Source organism: Sitophilus oryzae, unplaced genomic scaffold (assembly GCF_002938485.1).
Source record: "Sitophilus oryzae breed Bouriz unplaced genomic scaffold, Soryzae_2.0 scaffold_1657_pilon_pilon, whole genome shotgun sequence".
Taxonomy (NCBI): domain Eukaryota; kingdom Metazoa; phylum Arthropoda; class Insecta; order Coleoptera; family Curculionidae; genus Sitophilus; species Sitophilus oryzae.
In genome coordinates, this window is record NW_022146344.1 from 253,301 (window position 1) to 277,688 (window position 24,388).

The following is a 24,388-nucleotide window of genomic DNA, read 5'->3' on the forward strand; positions in this document are numbered from 1 at the left end:
TTAAGAATTAACCAAGTTATAAAAACTGCAATCATCTTATCTTTCTGCAAATCTCAGTTTTGAAAATAGTAGGTGATAAGTGTGATACGCAATCATTCATTCACAACAAATTCGAAAAACAACAAACACAATCCGCTCAATAATTTCTAAATAAAGCATTATGTCTCTAAATCACATTTCTTTATAGCGTACCTATATGCACTTAGTCCGCCCCTACATTTTTATACTGTTTCCCTTGAGCATTTGCTGGATTTCCTCGAGAGTCTTGCCTTTTGTTTCTGGAATAATAAAAAACGACAATACGAACGAACAGAACGTACAACAAGCAAAAACTAAGAATGGAGCGTATAACCCGGTCACACTGTTCAGACTTTTAAACGTGAATGTGCCGACGAATACGATAAAACCCATCGCGACATTCGTCACCGAAAGAGCTTTACCTTTAATACTGACAGAATAAAGTTCACCCGCCATCAGGGACGGAAGTAATCCCAACCCTACGGAATAAAAACACATAGGTTATTAGTCCGGCCAAAGGAAACCACTGTAATCGAGAAAAATCTATATCGGGCACAGTGTCCTTGAGATAAAAATAAATGGCTTCGGATAAAAGTAGAATAGCGGAACCCAAACAGGATATAACCATAGATTTTCGCCTTCCTATCCGGTCCACGGTGAAAACCAGCCCGGTCATAACTATACACAACAGTCCGGAAAAAGACATGGCCGATACCTGAGGACTGACGGTTAAGCTTCCGGATTTTTCGAAAATATATTGCACGTACGTTTCAAAGCTCGATATGCCAGCCAAGGCCTGGCTCACTCGCAGGAATATACACGCTGCTAATGCCCTCCGGTTACTTTTAATGGTAAACAAATCGGACCAAGTGCTCTTTTCGGATATCTGTCGGTTAACGTCGGCTTTTAGCTGCAGGAAGTCGGGTTCCACGTTCTCCTTTCTTAAAAGCCACTTTAGAGAGACTCTTGCTTTCTCGTCCTGGCCCTTCATCGCGTAGTAATAAGGCGATTCGGGCATCCAGATAAAGATGAGGGTGAACAAGATGGGTAGAGAGAGGAATATGTAGGCGGTTTGTTGAATTGTGAAGTATGCACCTGCAAAAATCAGTAGGATGTTTTAAAAAATATTAAACTGTGTTCGTAGATAAATGAAACAAGTTTAGATTGGAAAGTGCTCATAACGACAATGTAAATAGTATGTAATTGTTTATAATTTCGGAGCGGTTTATTTTATTAAATTGTACAAATATTCTCGTTGGTTATTGGTTTGAAATATGACAGTGCCTTTCAATGAAAATGCGAGTTACTAACTCTAAATTCTAATTCTGAGCTGGCAAATGAGCTAGATGCTTCACCTAGACCGTTATTCAGAAGCTACAAACCTATCGATGAAAATATGCGTGAAATCAAGGTTGTTACAGTTTACTCGTATGTACTCCCCTTCAATTTTTACCCCCAACGGGTGTAAAGAAGTTTCACTTCAAAAATTCGTATAAATATACCTAAAATGCTTTGTTTTGGAATGGTGTATAAAGTTTCATTTTGATTTTGATTTTTTAAATAATTCAGATTAATATCGATATTTTGATGAAAATTGGTGTCTGGGAGTGTTTTGATATGTGAAATTGGATTTCGAAGTCAATATGACTCCTACTTGTAGGGGACCTCCTACATATTTTTAAACTAGTTTGACCAATAAAAACTTTTCGTCCGTACCTGTATAAAACTACTGGATGAAAAGATATGCATTTCCGCCGTTTTTTATTTTTAAATTATTCTTTTAAAAAATATGTTTATTAATATTTATTTATTTTTATTTATTTATTCTAACGGTAAACCATTTTACATTCATAAATCCAAAAAGTAAAAAACATAAATATAAAAACATTTAAACATGTACACAACAAAACAGGTTAGATACATTTTTAGGGTTCCGAACCCAAAGGGTAAAAACGGAAACCCTATTGCTAAGACTTCGCTGTCCGTCCGTCCGTCCGTCTGTTACAAAGGTCTATCTTATGAACCGTTATAACTAGATAGTTGAAATTTTCACAGATAATGTATCTATGTTGCCGCTATAAGAACAAATAGTAAAAACAGAATTAAATAAATGTTTATAAATAAAAAAGTACTTTCACTAAACATTATCTTTTAAGTAAGAACTTTACATAGAATATTTCAAGTCCTCGGTGGTCGCGTGGTTAAAGCGTTAGGACTTTACGCTGCTATAACTTTGGAGCCGTAGTAAGGTAGGTTCGAATCCTAGTCAAGGCGACTTTTTTTAATCGTTTTTTTTTAATTTCTACATATTTTTTCATATTTATTTTTACTTTTTACATATTTATTATTGATTAATACAATTTTTAGTAATGTGTTTCATCATTTTTTTATAAATTACTTATACGCGCATTCAAAATTTCAGCTAAATCGGAAAAAAAGTTTATAGTAATATAGTGTCTAATGTTGTATAGATAATAAATGGTACGGAACCCTACGTGCGCGAGTCCGACTCGCACTTGACCAATTCTTAATTATTCTTATTCGTATATTTTTCTTCATTACAAGAAAAATATACCTTTACACATTACACTCGGAGGATACTTCTTCCCAATTTTCCCAAGTGATATTTAAGGATGCTCGAGAATTTGCCAAACAGAAGCAATTTAAATTTGTGTGGACACGTAACATAAAGATATTCCTGCGCAAGGACGACCGTTCGAAGATTATACATGTGTCAGATGTTAGCCTGTTGGAAACTATTTAAATTTGTCAAACAAATTTAAAAATTACCTAACATAATCCTAAGTTTATTAACGACTTTAAACAACACATCGGTTTTAAACGTATTTTATCAAAATGTTAGAGGACTACGAACAAAACTACATGATTTTCGGATAAATTTACAGGCACACAACTTTGATATCTTGTTTATTACAGAGTCATGGTTAAATGACTCAATTTTTGATCGGGAGTTGTTCGATGTAAGGAATTACGACATGTTCCGTAGAGATCGTCAAACATCCATGTCAGAAGCCAGAAGAAGTCAGATGGAGGTGGTGTATTTATTGCAACTGCAACTTATCTCCAAGCTACATTGGTACCGGAGTTTCAAAGCGAGGCGGAGGATGTATGGATATATTTTAAAGTGACAGAAGTGGCTGGAGTGTATTTCTGTTGCGTATACCTGCCCCCAGGAGAGGATGATGCAAGAAATAGTTTTGTTTCTAAACTGAACTGGATCGCTGAGCGATTAGGTAAAGACAATAAAGTTATCATTTGTGGAGACTTCAATTGTTCCGCATTGAACTGGGTCTCCCAAGAGTGTGAAAATTATTTAACTGCTACTAATATAGACGTAAATTCGGCTAACGTAATAGATATATTTTCGTTTTGCGGTATGATGCAATTCAACCACGTAAGAAACGTTTCTGGTAGAACTTTGGATCTAATTTTATGTAACAATTCAGAAACTGTTGATATGTTATCACACTGTTCGTCACATCTTGTTACTGAGGATCATCACCATCCGGCAGTAGAATTTCTCCTTTAATTGGAACACACAAAAACTATTCTTCTTCCTAGTTGCAAATTTTTCAATTTTCATAAAGCTTATTACAATGATATTAATAGAGCACTATCAGAGGTACAATGGGATAATATGCTATCTAGTAATAATATAGAAATTAATTTGTCAAGATTCAATATCATTTTAAAAGAATTAATAGCCCATTATGTACCAATGGGCTATTAATTCACCGCTTCAACTATAAAGGTAATTAAAGAAAAAAATAAGTTTCACAAAAAGTGGAAAATTTATAAAAATTTACAAAATTTTAATACATTTAAATTGCTCAGAAGCCGCTCTAAAAGACTTATACTGGAGGATTATAATAATTACTTAAACTATATTGAAGGAGAGATTCCAAACAACTTTGGATTCCAACAATTCTGGCACTTTGTTTCGGCTATAAGCGGCAGCACTACCATTCCGATGGATATGAAATATAAAACTCAGAGGGCAAGTGATCATCAGAGCATTAGTAATCTTTTTGCGGAATATTTCCAGAGTGTATTTCAACCTCATTTAAATAGTTCGGCTTTGGTTTCTGTCACACTCGGGCATGCGGGTTTGAATTGTCTGCATATAGATGAAAGCGAAGTATCGGAAGTTCTCGGGAAACTCGATCCCAAAAAGAGGCCCGGATGTGATGATATTCCATCAATTTTTGTTAGAAACTGCACTAGAGGTCTATGTGCTCCTCTTACTAAACTGTTTAATCAATCGCTTACTACAGGCATCTTTCCTGCTGAATGGAAGCATGCCTGGGTCATACCTATCTTTAAATCGGGCGACAAGAAAAATGTAGAAAATTATAGAGGTATTTCTAAACTTTGTATATTTGCTAAAATATTTGAAAAAGTTGTCTATAAATATCTATTTTCCTTAGTAAAAATATTTTAAATCCCGAGCAACATGGTTTTTTTTCTGGGAGGTCTACAGACACAAACCTTATCAGCTATGCCCAATTTATATTGAGTAGTATGGATGATCGCGTACAGGTGGACTCTACACTGACTTCAGTAAGGCTTTTGACAAGGTCGATCATAATATTTTGTTAGGAAAATGGGCGGGAGTCGGTGTGGATGGGGTCATGCTTGACTGGTTTCGATCGTATTTATCGGGCCGGTCTCAGTGGGTGTCAGTGGCTGAGAGTCTATCATTCCCGTATGAGTCTACATCGGGAGTTCCACAGGGAAGTCACCTGGGTCCGTTATTATTTATTATCTATGTTAATGATATAAAAAACTGTTTTCATTTTTCCAACTATTTGTTATATGCGGACGATGCGCTTTTATTTCAGTCTGAATTGGACAATTTTAAGAATTAGTGTTCGAAAAATAATCTTTTTCTAAATCCGGAAAAATGTTTCATGATCTCATTCAGTCGTAATCACAATAAGATAGTGTATAACTATAGCTTAGGTGACATTGATTTACTTCGAAAACAAGGAGCACGATATCTAGGTGTATTCTTTGATGAGAAAATGATTTTTGGCGAGCATATTGAGGCTATTGTTTCTAAAGCATTTAGAATGCTGGGATTTATAAACAGGCAGGCTAGACAATTCACCAGCAATAAAGCGTTGCTCTCTTTATATTATGCGTATGTATACAGTCAGTTGAACTTTGCATCCTCAGTGTGGAATCCAATGTACCATATTTATATAAATAGGCTAGAGCAGGTACAAAAAAGATTTGTTAAATATTTGGGATATAAAAATAATATTAACGACTCTTATATATCTATGTGCAACCGATTTAATATATTAACTTTAGAACATCGTAGAATAATTACTGATATAGCAGTATTATACAAAATAATAAATTCTCAAATCGATTCACCTTATCTCTTGTCTATGATTTCATTTAATGTTCCAACAAAAAATTTAAGATTCACCTCCCTTTTGCCACGCCCTTTCTTATTTGAAGTTCGATAAAACACAAAGTTTACTTAAAGCAGAATGAGTTACATAGAGGCCACTAGCTTTTTAATTTTAACAGCCGGGTGGTCGGGGTTCAAAGATCTTAATAAAAGGGCGCCACGAGATTATACTTTATGAACTCGGCAATAAAGATGTAACTATTAAGTAGACTTCAACACTAACCTCGAACTGTTGAGTGCAACTATCATGAACTTCAAATATTCTATAACTATTTGTACTTAAGTGACTCTAACTTAACTATGAGACTAGACTGCAAATAATACTACTAAAAATGTTTAAGCAATTTATTAAAATATTAAAAAGTTAATATATAAATAAAAGAGAGGAAGGAAATGTAGATGATTGAAAATGTAATTTAAATCAGAATTTAAATCAATAAGAAATAACTAAATCTATGACGTCAAACCCCCTTATCTAACTTAATACTAGATACAATCAGGGTGATGTATACCCATAAATAAAATTTAAAAGTATACAAATATCTAAACAGTCTTACTCCACTCGATGTGATATACTTGAAAACTTCCTCCGGCTGAGCTACGGCGTATAGCTACAGGGTTGCTAAGGCGGTGTACAGCAGCTCGGTGTACTGTCACTGGAGCCCACGGATGTCAGCAGAGGTACAGGTGAAAGGTAGGTGTTGAGATTTCAAATGGTGAACATAAAAACCCTAAATAATATTGGTTGTCTTAGAAAAGAGCCTCAATTATAGAACAAGGACTGGCACAACGTGTAGAAGTAATAAAGGTAAGAACGAATGAAGGTAATAAAGAAGGACTAATTAAATCTGAACTTTACCTCAACGAGGGTTTATGATGTCCAACGGGTAACTCTACACACGGGCAACAGGAACGGATGGAATTCTGGACTGTTCTGTGCTACGGTCTGGATCGGTCTTCTTGCTCTACAATTAGGAACAACCAAATAAGACTTAAGAAAGATAACACTCAACTAATCTTTCTACACCACGTGGCGTGGAAAAGTCGAAAAGCAGACAACAATATGAACAAAAATCAGTTGAGCATTGACTTAGAATAGGCAGAAGAATTATAGCAAACCTTGGAACTGTTCGGGGACTTCTTGGGCACGTGGAATCGGAATATCGGTCGGAAAAGGGCTATTTTAATCCCATCATGGAAACTGGTCGGTGGTCCATGTAAATCCCACAAAATACAACCACGTCTCTGACCAAATGTGTTCCGGAAGACTTAATCCTTTACTAGGAAGACCTGCTAATCACCAACCGGGAATGCTTCACGGAACGGCAGCCAGTTCTTCACGACGACACTCTGCAGCCGGGGAGTACACAAGAAGTGATGCAAGGATTCGATTTCCTTCACAAAATCAGATTTCAACCGGAAATCTCCCTCCAGGATATAGATAGAGAACTATATGTCTTGACTAGTCCAACTCACAAAAAGGCATTAATAAAAAACGATGTTCTAGATTATTTTCACAGCCATCTTCGATATCCGGTCAATGAACCAACTAAACTCACAAATTCCCACAATTAAATGAACGAATTGCACACTGCGAACCACATCAAAAATAACCAATTTAACTACGAAATTTTATCTGATAATTATAAAATTTCAATAACCAAAACAAAGGATAAATAAATCCAAAAACATCTGATTTGATCTGACAGTGACAAGGGACAAGTGATGACCAAAGATAGAGAGATGGACAAAAATTCTAATGCTGGGCGGTATCCAGTGACAATATTCTGTGGCTATATAATATCGCGGTGTATAACGGGTTGCATAATCGTAAAATTTAAATAAAATAATATTTAACCATAAAATTATAGTAAACATGATGCAAAAATAATAGTTATTTGCGATAATTTATGAGCTAGCACACAGAGGTTGTAGCGAGGAAATTTGACTGTTACACTTTTCAAGAAGACATTTTCTCACACAAATAGTGCTGCCAATTCACCAGTTAACAGAATGCTGGAGTTTGCCAATTCCTACTGCACGGATTTTGATTTTTTTTTGATAATTTGTTTGCCTTAAAATGTAAATTAAAACGACACTTTGTGAGTGTATAGCCATATCCAGATATTATACTCCGGAATAGTAAATTTGTGTTTATAAGTTAATTGCTTTTTTCTATGGTTTAATATCTATAATTTAATTGTTTACTTTTAATATATAATTATTGTATTCCTTATCGCAATTCCTTTGCTTGTTATTTCATAGTGTTTTCATTTCATATTTTTTTGCTTAAATCTTAAACATATTGATGTTTATATTGACTTAGTTTGTGTATATATATAGAAAAAACTGTAATTTTAAGAAAAATAGTATTATAATTTTAAAATTGGTTATTACTATTGTTATTGGTATTTAGTTATTATATGTAAGCTGTGGACACTAATTTTGGGATTTGTCCTGTTTGTGTTCCGACTAGAAATAAATAAATAAATAAATAAATAAAAAGTCAAGGTTTTCATCTGCATTGACATATGATATGCGATTAAGAGGCATATTCTAAGAATGCCTCGTATTAAATCTACCAGCACATTATTATACCTAAAATTTTTGGGTTAACTGCGTTAAAGTTTATTCACCGTAGGGCAAGTCAGGAAAGATTATAATATTATTTAACAATTTAAAACTAAAACACATATCTAAAAGCACTCTCCTAACGAACTCAACTCTATTAGTTCAATCACCTCTATGTTATGATGAAACAATTTCTGTTGACTTTTGGCAAATAAACACTTAAAATTTCTGACTTCAGTTTAATAACTATCTAGTCAACATGTTCAATTTTTGTCAATGTTGACATATGTATATTTATTATTTCGATTGCAATATCTCGAGAAATATTACTCGTAGCAAGTTTTACTAAGAGAGCTTTTTAACGTAAAAGACGGCGGAACTATATATATATTTCTTTACTTAGTAGTCTTATACAGGTACGAACAAAAATTTACTACTCAATTAAAACCAGTTAAAAAATATGTAGGTGGCGACCCCTATGAGTATAAGACTCATAGGATATCGAAATCAAATTTATCATATTAAATAACTCCCAACTTTCATCCAAATATTAGTTCAGAAATTATTTGAAAAGAAGCAAAAAAATAATTACAATAGACACTACAGGGTGCTACAAATTCGAGGTACGAGCATTGGTATCTCGGTAACCGTAATAGATACGAACATGGTTAAATTGGGGCAAAGTTGCGCTTTGGGATGTTCACCAAGATGCCATCAAAAAGTTTTAAAAATTTCAAGGATTGCTGAGTTTTTTGAAAAAAACTGATTTTTTTGAAAATCAGTTTTATTTCTTCCTGTCGTTACTTTTTAGAAAATCAAAAAACTAATTGCACATTTTCATAGCCACTTTAGCCAATATATATATCTGATAGTATTTTTAGATTTTCAAATTAGCTGATAATTTTTAACATACAGAGGCAAACTTATTTTTTTTAAATACGGACCTGCATTTTTTATTTCAGATTTTGAAAGAACTCGGTCTCCTGAGTACAATGATATGCCACACTTAATATTTTTTTTTGTTTTGACATTTGAACATATTTATTTAAACTAATTTCAAGTCCGGCTCTGTTTTTTTAATATTTAATCTATTATTTATCGTTACAATATTGATAAGCTTTCAAACTTAACAATGACGTGGGGTAAAACATTGAATACGGAAAATTAAATGCAATAAAATAATATAAAATAATTAATATAAATATAATATAATATAAACAATCAAATCATTTTCCCGGAAGACTGGCAATGGTAGAGCCAATTCCCTGGACTCGAAATGGTAGAGCAATATAAGTCCAGCGAGGTTCCTGGACCTATCGTCAAGGGGCTACATTACTTGACGTCATTTGTAAAAGTGAAATCAACCCATCTCAACATTTACAATAAAGAGTACAAAATGCATTCGGAAATATAAGAAGAAAAGTTCAAAGAGCTATAAATAAAATTGAATGAAAAATAAATTTGTGCAATAGGGAGGGTTAGAACCCTTTCGAACATGTAGAACATTAGAAACTAGTTTGTAGAAGTTGATTTATTTATAAGACCTACGATTAATATTATGCATATTATTAGATCGCACACTGAGATTTCAAATTCACAATAAAAAAGTTAAAAATAATATCTAAGTTTCTGACCTGGATATTATTTATTTGAATCTTCCAATTGGCTCGATTTTCCTTATTCAATGTTAATTAGCGCTGATCAATATTGTTGCGATGAATATAATCAGATTAAATAATTTAAGAAATCAGGTATATAAGTTGGCCTCTGTATCCCACAAATTATCAGCTAATTTGAAAATCTAAAAATACTATCAGATAGCCCTAATAGAATGGTTATGAGAATGTCAAATTAGTTTTTTGAATTTCTAAAAAGTAACGACAGGAAAAAATAAAATTGATTTTCAAAAAAATCAGTTTTTTCCAAAAAACTCAGCAATCCTTGAAATTTTTAAAACTTTTTTGATGGCATCTTGGTGAATATCCCAATACGGAACTTTGCCCCAATTTAACTATGTTCGTATCTATTACGGTTACCGAGATACCAATGCTCGTACCTCGAATTTGTAGCACCCTATTACGTATACCTACAATAATACGTATACCTACCTAATATTTAAATTGTTTTTAGGGTTCCGTACCCAAAGGGTAAAAACGGGAACCCTATTACTAAGACTTCGCTGTGCGTCCGTCCGTCTGTCACAATGGTCTATCTTATGAACCGTTATAGCTAGACAGTTGAAATTTTTACAGATCATGTTAGTTATACATAGTCATAGATCTTAAAATTATATGAGTTTCTTGCCTTGAACTGCTAATATAGAAATTAATTTCACGCTGTGTTCGACATAATGTGGATCAACCCGCTCTCACTACCGGTTTCGGGGCCCTACCCCATCACCAGGTGAGCTTGGGTCATTTCCATAATATGTCGCGCACAGCGCAGAGTATATAAACACGACTTGTCGTAAAGTAGCGGTAAGATATTAAGTCCCGCATCGCGAGATAGCGGCCTGCGTGTCATAGATCTTATAGTTATATATAGTCATATTATCTTTTAAGTAAGAATTTTACATAGAATCTTTCAAGTCCTCGGTGGCCGCGTGGTTAAAGCGTTAGGACTTTACGCTGCTATGACTTGGAGCCGTAGTAAGGCAGGTTCGAATCCTAGTCAAGGCGACTTTTTTCAATCGTTTTTTTTCAATTTTTACATATTTTTACATATTTATTTTTACTTTTTACATATTTATTATTGATTAATACAATTTTTAGTAATGTGTTTCTTAATTTTTTTTTAAATTACTTATACGCGCATTCAAAATTTCAGCTAAATCGGAAAAAAGTTTATAATATTATAGTGTCTAATGTTGTATAGATAATGAATGGTACGGAACCCTTCTTGCGCGAGTCCGACTCGCACTTGACCAATTATATTTTATTGTTGTCAGATTTAAAAACTCAAATCGTCAGGCAATCAATCAACAGGTTTAAGATATTAATTCACGGTTGGAAGATATGAGGATCACTTTTTATACAAATATTACGTGTTTGCGTAAATAAAATTTAAATTATACTCACAGGATCGCTTTGAGAAATGTCGCTTTTCGGTATTTTCTAATTTTCGGATGTTTTTATAATTTTTGAAGATTCTGACTTTGACAAAAGAAAATTATTTCTGTTCTTGTTTGGCGGCTCTCTTAGTAACTGCTAGCAGCGCCCTACAAAGGATGCCATCTAAATCAATTATAAGTTTTAGCGGGAAGCCGACATTTCCAATCTAAATGTATTTCTTTTATCTACGCTTATGTTTTTTTAAACAGTGATAACTTTAGATCATATTTATACCAGGTGCGTCTCAAAAGAGACTCACCACTATAACTTTTATATTTTTTTCAGATAAAACAACGAGATTTGGTATGTTAGTATATGACATAAATTAGGATTGATTGACATATTAAATTTTTTTCGGTCACTTACGGTTTCACCGGAAATTACTACAATTTTTGGTTTTTAAATGACACCCTCGGTATTTTTTTACATTATTCGATAGAAAATGACACTCTGAATAGAATGACATATTATATGTCAACGACATTTTTGCATATTATGGGTTATTTCAAATTGTAACATGCGGTTCATAACGACAATTTGACTCGAAATATCCAGTGTGTGGTATCAAAATATTCGTAAAAAAGTGCTTTTTTCAAATATGCTAATGAGCCAAACCAACCCCATCCCTCGTTCCATTTGAAAAAATTGAGATATTATTAAAAATACGATTTGGGCATCTTTTACCTTATCTCCTTGACTAAAAGTTAGTATTTTTAACACAGCCATGGCACTCTAGATTGAAATTTAAAATGCAATTTTGTTTTTGAGCGAATATGCCAAAAGTTGACATATGATATATCATTCGATTCAGAGTGTCATTTTCTATCGAATAAAGTAAAAAAAAATATCGAGGGTGCTATTTAAAAATCAAAAGTTGTAGTCATTTCCGGTGAAACAGGAAGCGACCGAAAACAATTGGATATGTCAATCAATCCTAATTTATGTCATATACTCACATACCAAATATCGTTTTTTTTTATCTGAAAAAATAAAAAAGTTATAGGGAGTGAGCCACTTTTGAGACGCACAGGGTATATTTATTTTATGTTGACAAGTAAAAATAAAGTTACCGACATATCACCGATATAGAGGATGGCCCATTAGTGCGAAGATATGAGAAAAAGTTTTATACAAGATATTCCATGGTTTATAAAGTGGCATATCTTAAATATATTTTGCTGTATACCGGGTTCCTAAAAAAAGTTATGACAACGTTTTAAGTTGTTTTAAATTGCACTTCCCATTTTTCTGCAAAAATTTGGATTCAGTACAAAATTCTTCATATAGTACGTTATTTTCCTGTCTTCTATATTTCCAAATGCCATTTTTATTTCTAATTTTTAAATGCATAGTGCTTCAATTAAAAATAGTGTATATGTTAGAGTTTTATGCTATTATAAATCCAATTATATACAAAAAAATTGGGGGTGCAATTTAAAAAAAAATTAAAACTTTATCATAACATTTTGGGACACCCTGTATGCAACAAAATATTTTTAGGAGACGCACTATTATAAACCATGCAACTGTAAAAAAAATCATATATTTGTCAACAACGACGATATTGGACTTCCTCGTACTTATTAGCCACCCTGTCAAATACACAGTTTGACCCAAAAGTAAGTAGTAATGGTTAACGATATTTTTAAATAAAACTTTTCACTGTAGGAATTTTTATTCGAATCTAAACATATTGCATAAACTATGCGTCTCGTATATCCAACGGTTACTGTAAATTTAATATTAAGAACTTGTAAGATGAAATAGATGTTTACAACTAAGTCATTTTATTTTTTCGAATGCACATTTTCATTTTTTTTATTTATTTTATTTTGATATTTTTAAAATAATACAAAAAATATATATTTGGGAACGGTTTCTGTGTTACTTTTAAGTGCAGTTAAATTGACCTTTATTATATAGCCATTACGTAATTCTTAAACGACTTGATTACTATTTAAAACACTGTCTTATCATGCACACGCAATTACTTACCAATAACATTAATTAAGAAGAATCCTACGTTAAAAGAAAATGCCTGTCCGTTGCCCCAGGTTCCTCTTATTCGAGGAGTTGTTACCTCTCCTACGTATATAGGCAACACTGAGTACATCATCGCATCTGCTATACCAGCTATTATTCTTGCGACATAAAAGTAAACAATATCTTTTGCAAAAATGGTAATAATCCAGTACGCTGATTGTGGTATACTTAACAGTAATAACGTATATTTTCTTCCTATCAGATCATGAATTTTGCAAAAAAATAAAGCGGAAAATGATATACCTGAAAAATTAATTAAAATCACCAAAATAAATGAAAAAAAAAAATATATTTAATTGTAATCTGCACATCATCATATACGTATCGTTTCCGGCACGTAGCGTTTCCATTCCTGCAACCGGACTGTATATTCTACAATTCTACAAGAACTGGTTTGCATCAGTATGTTTTTACATTTTTCTCGTAAAAAAACATGTACAGGGTGATCGAAATTGGTCTGTTTTAACAGTGAAAACCTATTTCCTGACTAGATAGAGCAAAACCGACATAGATGTCATGTGGCTCGATTTCTGAGACACGTTTAATGGCGTAAACCGCCTGTTGATATTTTCACTGCCAACTGAGCTACGTGGTCTTTTTGAATTGTTTACCATTTGGAAAATTACCCATAACTTTTTTATTTCGGGGAATAATAAGATTCTGTAAAAACGTTCTTAAGGCACTTTTTTAACCACAATCCAGTGGCGTAGTCAGTTTTTTTCTATGTTTGCCCTTTTTATCAGAAATAATGAAAAATTTAATTTTTTAAATGGAAATCATAGTTCACTATGTACTTAAAAAAAAGCTGGCGTCTAAGACTTTCCAACGATATAAATTTATGGGGATCTATTTCGAAGAATAAGGGAAATATTAGGTTTTTTTATCTTTATATCCAAGCGGGCCTTGATTTTGTGTTGACCTAGTTGCCTAATTATTTTTTTATGACAATTTAATATTCTATACTATTATTTACCGACATAATTAAACACTTTTGAAAAGGTAAATCAACATTCTATATTAGTATTACCATTTACAGTTAAAACGCCAGGGTTACAACGGCACTATTAAATGGAGAATTTAGAGAATTGGATTAGAACAAGGGATCCCATATCTTGGCCCGCCAGGTTCTGTGATTTAACTCCTTTCCACTTTTTTTATGGGAGAAATTGGACGAGAGAAGGGGACGTAAATGGGAACGAAATGGGAGAAACAAGGACGAGAGAAGAATTACAGAAGGCATTAGGCAAGGTTTTGGACATATTACACCAGTTCGTCTAATAAATCGTTGTAACCCTGTGTGCAAAAGATGTTTATTGTGTATTCAACAAGGAGGTGCTCAGTTTGAACATCTTTGATGATTTTTTTAGAGAACTATATTCGTCACTCAAAAAATACGCTTTTTTAGTTTTATTGTTTGTTTATTGTATCAATTTCAATTGTAATTACCAATACTAATATAGAACGTTCATTTACCTTTTCAAAAATCTGTAATTATGCAGATAAATAATATAGAATATTAAATTGTGATAAAAAATAATGAGGCAAATAAAAACTATAAGATAAAAAAAAACCTAATACCTATTTCCCTTATTCTTCGAAATAGATATCCATAACTTTATATCGTTGGAAAGTGTTAAAAGCCAGCATTTTTTTAAGTTCATAGCCAACTATGATTTTTATTTAAAAAATTATGTTTTTCATTATTTTCGATAAAAGGAGCAAACATAGAAAAAAACTGACTACGCCACTGGATTGTGGTTAAAAATGTGTCTTAAGAACGTTTTTACAGAATTTTATTATTCCGCGAAATAAAAAAAAATATGGGCAATTTTCCATACGGTAAAAAATTCAAAAAGACCCGGTATCTCAGATGGCAGTGAAAATATCAACAGGCGGTTTACGCCATTAAACGTATCTCAGAAATTGAGCACATGACATCTATGTTGGTTTTGCTCTATCTAGTCAGGAAATAGGTTTTCTCTATTAAAAGAGACCAATTTCGACCACCCTGTACATTTGCACTTTTATTGAATGCAAATTAAACAAGTCAAATTTCAGTCAGTATATTTGCAATGTATCTGTTACAGTAAAAGTCGGAAATCAGTGATTGTCAACAATTACTAGTAAAAGCTCGCATTCACACTTATTTGTTATGACTACGCCTATAAAAGTTCAACAGCTGTTTTTAAAACCCACTTTTACTACTGAATTCTAGCATTCCCTGGAGCATAGTAGCAGAGTAAGTACACGCCGAGTAACGACAGTCCCGTTTTCAATTTTCTTTGCGGCTGCGCGAAATCAGTAAGTTATCTGTCATATGAAGATGCAAAGTTGGCACTGTTGCCATTTATCAAATATCTCTATATACTTTATTTCAAGTATACCTCAGGCAACGAATCGTTTCTTTAATTATTTATTAGCTGTAAGATATTTTATACATTCAAATTTAGAAATAAGGATAAAACAAAACAAAAAAAATATGTATAAAACTTTATAATTAATTCCACTTCAAATTATGAGCAGTGTATACCATGTTTATAGGACCACTTCATAAGTTGAGCAGTTAAATACGTAGTCTATCTGCCAAACACGTCAAAAGAGAGAGAAAGAAAATTTGGTCCTACCATATCAAAAGAGCCGACGGTTTCTGTCGCTACTCGGCGATCTACTTACTCTGATAGTAGTGAGTTTGAAAAGATTCAGTTTGCGCGGTTGCCAAATATTGTAAAATATAAGCATAAATAAGGATAAGTAGAATAATAGGCAATAAAAGGATAACGTTAAATTAGGTTAAAGATTGGCAACGTTGACAGACATCTGTCGTAAATTAGCTTTGTTTTTGTGGTTATATATTTTTTGTGGTTAATTATTGTTTTGTTATCGTTGAAAAAGTGCTGTGCGGTATTTTCCCTACGAGGAAGAATATCACATATTTTGTGAAAAATTAAAGAAAAATAGTCTTTCTCAAAAATGCATGTTAATAGTGCTTGTTTTCCCTTTTTGCAATATAATGAAATGATAGCAAAAGTTAAGCATGTCAGAGAAAAATTTATTAAGGATAAAAAAATCTCAACTGATAAAACGTTTTCGTGTGTTTGAAAAAACTAATAACACCCGTTGAAGAAAATTCAGGCATCTTTTATTTTTTCCACGATGAAGAACTTTATGAAATATTATAATTATATTTTTATAAAAAGAAATAAAATATTACGAATACTACTAGTTTCAGATATACAACATTGACATATAAAAAAATAATAGGATTTTAGTAACCTAACCTAACCTAACCGGAATCTAAAAATAAAATTGAGTTAAGATGTTATTTAAGAAAAACTTATTGCATATTCGTCACACTTTTTGGAGCACACTGTACAATAAAAAAATAATTTTAAATTGTGCACTTTAGCACCCTCTGACACATTTTTATTTATTATTTTTTGTAATTCTAAAAACAAATGAGATAATAGACATTAATCTTTTGTCGACTCACCCTATATATAGATAAATTTTATTGGCAACTTTTAGTAAATATTACTTTCACTCATGACTGTTAGAGATTACTAGTAAAATACAAATTTCTTAAAAAATACGACATTCACTGCTCCCAATGCGGAATGCGTAATTGTTAGCATTTCCTAATTAATATTATACATGGTCGCTGATATGTATGGGGACAGTCGATTATTAGGTAAAATATAAGAGGTACCGCAAAAAGTTAATTAAAAAAGTTAAATATAAATATCTATTAGCGGGTAATAACTAAGTATACAGCGTAGGTCATAAATTTGTGGCACATCAAAATTTATTTTTTTTTAAATGGAACCCCCTGTATATTATTGCATATTTCGGTTCTTCCTTCAATTTTAAGCAAAAATCGAGATACGCACAATGTACTTCAAACCAACCGTTTCTGAGTTATTGACTTTTAAAAATATCACTTAAATACAAGAACGGTAAACTAATAGGATTGCTCATCCTCATAAGACGTACGTTCGCGTCTTCCCGCGCTTCAGCTGACAGTTGTGACGTCATTGTAGCCCTTGTCAAAGCCTTCGTGGCCTTGTCATGATAGTGTGTATTATTAGTTGCCTATGGTAAACTTAGAAAAATAACAGCTGAGAAATTTTGAGTTAATTATTTTGTCAATTTTAAATGTGAAAAAGGTGTCTTTAAAGTTTTTAGAGCTACAGAGTGTATAAATACGTTCATTTTGTGTTGTGGATTATGACAAAGTGCATATTAAGTGCCCACGATTTTGTTTATTAATTATTTTAAAGTAAAATATGGAAGTACTCTAAAAAGAATGCTTGCAAAAGGTGATGATGGGAACTGCTGTTCTTAAAAATGCATTATCCGAGTATTTAATACGACTTATACAGTTAATTTTCTATACTGCATACATATAAGGTGTTTAAATAAATAAACTAAATAATGAACGTTTTGCATTCGATAACCAATAATGCACGTGTGTGTATTACTGGTTGCCGGATAAGGACTAATAACCATGACAAGGGCTACAATGACGTCACAAAGCGAGTAGTTTTCGCATGCACCTGGCGGACACTTTTGACTGAATGAGCAGTCCTATTAGGTTAACTGTTCTTGACTTAAATAATTCGATTTAATTAAAATTTCGATGTGTTTGGTTTCAATTAACGATGTCATTCTGCTGAAATTGTGATACCTACTTAATAATATGACATTTAGTCAGCATTCATAGATGCATAAAATAGGATTATATCAATCTGGAAAATCTGTCTGGAAATTACAAAATTTTCATTTAACATTTGAAAATCAAAACTTCATAATTAATTTAGGTACCTTTTGTGTATTACGATTATGCACCTAAATTCAACAATTTCCGAATTATGAAGTTTTGGTTATGAAATGTTAAACGAAAATTTTGTAATTTCCAGACTTGATATAATCAAATTTTATGAACAAAAATGAAATAGTGAGGGAAATATATAAACACGAAGGAAAAAAAATTAAACGGCCTAGCCCTCAACAACCTGCAACCGTATACACCAGTGTACATCAGCGCAGCCACGTACACACACACTCAGACAAGCATACAGCGGCGGATACAGACGGGGGCCTATGGGGCTTCGCCCCCCCCCCCAAAACTGTAAATTGTTTTAAATATTAGGCTTTTGGGTTAAAAATTGCGCCTAAAAAGCAAATTATACAGGGTGGTCCAAACTGCATTCCGGAAACTTCGGCAGCATATTCTGCAGATAAAAATAACTAAAAAAGTTCGTATAAATGTATGTCCTAAAATGCTTAGTTTCGGAGATACAGGGTGTAGAAGTTTCGTTTTTATTTTGATTTTTCTTAAATAATTTCTGAAGTAACGTCAATTTTGGATGAAAATTGGTGTCTGGGAGTTTTTCGACATGGGAAATTTGATTTTGATGTCAATATGACTCCTATTTGTAGAGGGCGCCACCTACATGTGCTTTAATTGTTTTGAAGAATAATAACTTTTCGCTCGTACCTGTATAAAATTAGTGAGTGAAAAAATATGCCTTTACGACGTTTTTTTACGTAACAAAAGTCTCTTGGTAACAATCGCTACCGAGTAATGGTTATTGAGATATTTGGAATCGAAATTATAAATACCTATCATCATTGACATAAATTAAACATGTTGACTAAATAGTTTTTAGACTGAAGTCATAAATTTGAAATGTTTTTGTGCCACGAATTCAACAGAAACTGTTTTATCATCATTTTTTGAAGAAAAATTTATGAGTAATTTAAAAAGATAAAAATTTCTCAAATCTATTATTTCAGTCGAATAACTATCTACTCTCAACGTGTTTATTTATTATCAATAATGACATGTATTGACTATTTCTATTCTAAATATCTTGAGAACTGTTGCTCGAAACGATTTTTACCAAGAGATATTTTTTAGAAAATCACGAGAATGTACCGTATGATCGAATAAAAACGGCGTCCAGTTGGCTTGGAAATGACGATCGATGGCATTTCCTATATAAATTTACATATAAAATGACAGCGATCTTCATTTCATAGCCATCGCTGACGCCGTTTTTATTCGATCATACGGTATATTTTTTCACTCAGTAGTTTTATACAGGTACGGACAAAAAGTTATTACTCTTCAAAACAGGTTAAACACATGTAGAGGGCGCCCCTTACAAATAGCAGTCATGTTGACAAAAAAATCAAATTTCTCATGTGAAAAAACTCCCAGACACCAATTTTCATTCAAATATTGACGTTACTTCAGAAATTATTTGAGAAAAATCGAAATAAAAATGAAACTTCTACACCCTGTATCTCCGAAACTAGGCATTTTAGGACATACATTTATACGACCTTTTTACTTATTTTTATCAGCAGCATATGCTGAAGTTTCCGGAATACAATTCGGACCACCCTGTATATTACTTTTTCGATTTGCCCCCCTCCCCTAAAATAAATTCCTGTATATTAAATTCGTGCTGATGAAGCCTGAAGGTAGTAATACCAGTGTACACTAGTGTAGGTATGTTTGTGTGAGAATGTGTCTGGGTATCTGCGATAAGTGTGGTATACTCTGTTTTTTTTTCTCAGGTAAGATTTCGACAGACGATGACAGAAGAATAGCAGATGACGTCCCATACCAATCTATTTATTTTACTAAAAAAAGTTTCTAATAATTTTTAAGTTAACTATGGATGGGTTTAAATATATATCCGTCATGCGTCGTCTCTTGTTGTTTTTAATCAGTTTTATTGCGTATGAACTCGCCTTTGGATTTTTGACGCTTGTCAAAGTCTTGCAAAATTAGAGGTTATAATTTTGTGTCAACTTTTGTCAGTTTTGTCAAATACCCTGCGTTTTGGAAGATGATGCATTTTGATTCGTGTTATTACGTGTGTTTTGTGTCTTTTGAAGTCAAGTGGAGGAAAAATCGAGTGAAAATTAACTGTAGACCCAGAGCACAGTTTATGGTTAATACTCGCTGCCCAGGCAAAAAGTCTTATACACCAATAAAGTTACCATCATTAAAGTTCGTATACCATGTCGTCGTAGATAAGTGCATCTCGAATATGGTAGAAGGACCATACTAAACACATACTAAAAACTGGAGTAGCTATAAAATATCGACATCACACGATACGTAAATAATGGATTTTAGTACTGCACAAGAAAAATAATGCCAAAGGTACTGGTTTAAAAAATTAAGATTAAAGTTAATTAATCAACCTTTAAGGTACCTATAAAATTTGGTAAGTGTTATTAATAATAAAATAGTTTGTTTTATTTATGTTGTTTCATTTATTCCTGCGGAATATTACAAATTTGTATTTGTACATAAGTTATGTTGATAAATATAATCATAAATGCGGGAAGTTTCATAAAGCTTGAAAGTAAGAAATAGTTCTTTTTAATATTTTTTTGATATGTGGTGTCTTGTTCTTGTTTGTTTTGTATTAACACATACCGTTTTTTATTAAATTAAATAACTCGATTACATTTTTTCAGTTTTATACAGTTTTTTTCACAATATTTTGAAGTAATCACTTGTCAGTCAAATTTTAAAATATATTAATTTCCTGCTATGCGTTCCAATTGTACCAACTTATTTCTTTGTAGAATAAAATAAACTACTTTGAAATTAAAATGACAGACACATCTATCACTGTTAAGGATCTTCTCGTTGGACAGACTATAAGTGTCTCAGTTTGTGTGAGGTGTGATAAGTGTCTCAGTCCCCGCAGAATGGCATCGATAAATGAAACCAACCACATCGAAATTAATTAAATCGAATTGTTTAAGTGATATTTTTAAAAGTCAATAACGCGGAAACAGTTGCTTTAAGGTACATCGTGTATCTCGATTTTTGCTTAGAATTGAAGGAAGAACGGAAATATGCAATAATATACATGGGGTTCCATTTAAAAACATGAAACTTTGATTTGCCACGACTTTATGACCGATATACTTAAATTTAGTACGCGCTGATAGATATTTAAAAACCCTATAAATTTTATATTTTACTTTTTGCGGTACCTCTTATATTTTACCTAATAATCGACCGTTCAAATACATATCAGCGACCCTGTATATAATTATTAACGTTAACATTCACTGAATTTCCGACTTTCACGGTAACATATCCATTGTTAAATGAATTAACCGACAAAATATTATTTACGAGTACGGTGAACGGAAACATTACGTTTATGATACGTAATGTTTCCGGTTCCAGACAGTATGCATTAGTTACTATTAAAACCACTAAATAATATTTTACGGGATCAAAACGTTACGTGCCGGAAAAGATTCGTGTATGGTAATGTACATAGACCTTAATAGTCAAACATAACTTACCGAGTGGTAAAAGGACTGGTAGGTAGTTAGCTTCATCTTCAGTAATGTTAAACCTTTCCTTATCTTTAATAAGCACCAAAATAAATGGAGATGGCCAAGAAAAAATTATCGCACTCGTAAGACCAGGTATACAGGCTTAAAAATGAAGAAATATAATATAAATAAAATTCTTAATTAAATCTAAACAATGTATGGAATATTATGTAGATATAAATAACACTTGCCTATAACTATTGTCAAAATTTGGGGCCAGTCTTTACCTGGATCTTTTTCACTCATATTAAACAAGTTTTGATCAAGATATGAAAAATAAATTTTATTGTCTGATGCACAAAGGGAGTATTAGCTGATGAAATGTTTAAACTGTTTTCGTTACCAAACTAAATTTGTTTCGTATTTGCTTGCCGATTTAAAATATATAGTGTGAATAAAACATTTATAGGACAAAAATGACACTGTGAAAATAACTACATAAAATTTCATTTAGAATACTTGCTTCATATATCTCATAATTCATAGATGCCAGATATTTACGAAAGCTATTTTTAACTATTTTCATATTTCTTATTTAGTTTGAAAGGTCAATTTAAGAAATTTCTTAAAAAATATCTATACCTCTGCGGCGGATTCACCTTTTTATAAAAAGTTCTATAGGTATTTCGCTTTCGCCACTTGTATATGTAACGCACTGTATATGTAATAAAACAAATTTGCCTAACGAACAAGAAAATGCTTAACGTCGCCGGGGTCTGAAACAAAAAAAAAAACACAAAGAACAAAGAAAAAACCGAGGGGTGTCTCACACGGGTAAAAAATGTACAGGGTGGGTCAAATTCGACGCTTTTAAATGGAAACACCCTCTTCTATAGGAGATAGACGAAAACTAATATCGGTGTCTGGAGCTCAATTTTCATCAGAAACATGATGGTGAAAACCGCACATCAATATCTGTTACCGTTTCGGAGTTACGGAGTGTTTTTCAAAAATGTGCATTTTTAACAAATCGCTGTAACTTTTTTACTATGGAAAATTTTGTATTTCTATGAAAACATTTCCAAAGCGCCTTTTTACGTAGAATTTAATGGTTTAAGTATAATTTTTTTAAAATTAATAATTTAAGAGTTATCAACGGAAAAATTGATTTTTTATTTGGGACACCCTCTATATTTTTAATTAACTGAAAAGAATTTAAAATTACCTTTCCAGAAACATAGCACACTTAATATTTAGTTATAATCCCCTTCGAAATACAGAATTTTTAAAAGTTCGCCACTTTAAACTAGTAGGCTTTGGACCACTTATTGATGATATGCCCTTAATGGAACTCGAAAACATATTTTTCCAGCAAGACGACGCACCGCCTCTGAATGCTGAAGTTATCAGCAAATTTTTGCAGCCAATTTCAAGAATAATTGAATAGCTAACCAAGATCCCAGCCGTTGGCCGTCGCGGCCGCCTGACTTAGTGCCCATGGATCTAATCCTATGGATATATTTGCGGAAGAATAGAGGTTCCTTATTCTTCCGTATAATCTAGAACAAGAATTAGAAATACTTAGCAGTTATAAGAGGGTATCTTTCACACCCACTGAATTAATGAATTTCGCGAGAAATATTCAAAAACTGCCCCGTCTGTCCATAACATAAGACGGTCGATATGTCGAACACCTGTAGCAAAATCTCATGCCTTGGTTTGCTATTTATTTTTATTGTTATTAGATATAGTTTAAATGTGTTGATGTTGGTTAAATATATTTTAAATTGTTATAAAATTCTGCATCTCTCATAGCAAATATTATTTTCGATACTTATTTCAGGTGGGTAAATATCCAGTGAGTATTATAAAGAAATTTGTGTATATGTATCTAGTATATACCCAGAAGACACTGAGCTATATATAGTTATTGAGAGTATATTTCGTCGGGGAATCTTGTCACAGTTTAAGAATATATATCAGTTGACCCACTCTTCGCCCGTACCAAATTCCTCCCGCCGCTCCCCGCCTGTCTTTAGACTTGGGTCAGTCTACATCCGTTGCTCGACGTGTACACAGCGTTCCAAGTGATAGGGTAAACCAGAAATAGTGTTTTAGTTGTTTTGTGAATAAAATGTCTACTATAAATATTTGTGCAGTGGGTGGTTGTGAAAGTAGAATGACAGACAATATATCGTTCTTTATGTGCCCAAAAGATGAAGGAAGGTATGTGTTTATATAGTATAGGATATTAAGTATATAATTAAAGTATTAGACATATTAAGTATATTATAATTATGGAAACCTAACTATGAATAAATTGTTTAAAAATATACATATAAATTAAGAAAATCTTTTACTCGAAATATGCACAAATTTTTACTTTTAATGAATTAGTTTATTATTTTAGTAGATATTTTTATCGTCAGGTATTAAAAACCATGCATACAACTTGTTCTGCTATTGACAAGTTTTTAGAGTTTTTACTAAATTTAATGTAACAGTAAATATAACAATTGACGAGCACATGGGAAAAAACGATGAGTATCCAGAAATGATAAATGTTCAGGAAACCGTTTTTTTTTTTAATTCAAATTACGCATGGACTTTTATATCCGAGTTTATATCGGTTTTCCCATTTTTAAATGCCTGTTTCTATGTGACCGTTATCGATATTCCCGTTTATTTAGGTACCAAAAGGTGTAGCCCCCCCCCCTTTTTGGTACTTTCATTATTTTTCCCGTGTACTCTTCAATTAGTAGTAAATACTGTAATAAATTATATTTGCATATTTTTTAAGTTACAGCATGTTTTGCTTTTTAGCTGTTTACATTTAACTTGAATTATCTACCTTTTTATCAAAAGGTAATAAAAAGTACTT

At 32.4% G+C, this 24,388-nt stretch overlaps 1 pseudogene; it reads right to left on the reverse strand.

The window, feature by feature from the left end:
* Positions 1–24: 24 nt before the first annotated feature.
* On the reverse strand, positions 25–21,886 carry LOC115880740 (annotated as a pseudogene).
* Positions 21,887–24,388: the final 2,502 nt, after the last annotated feature.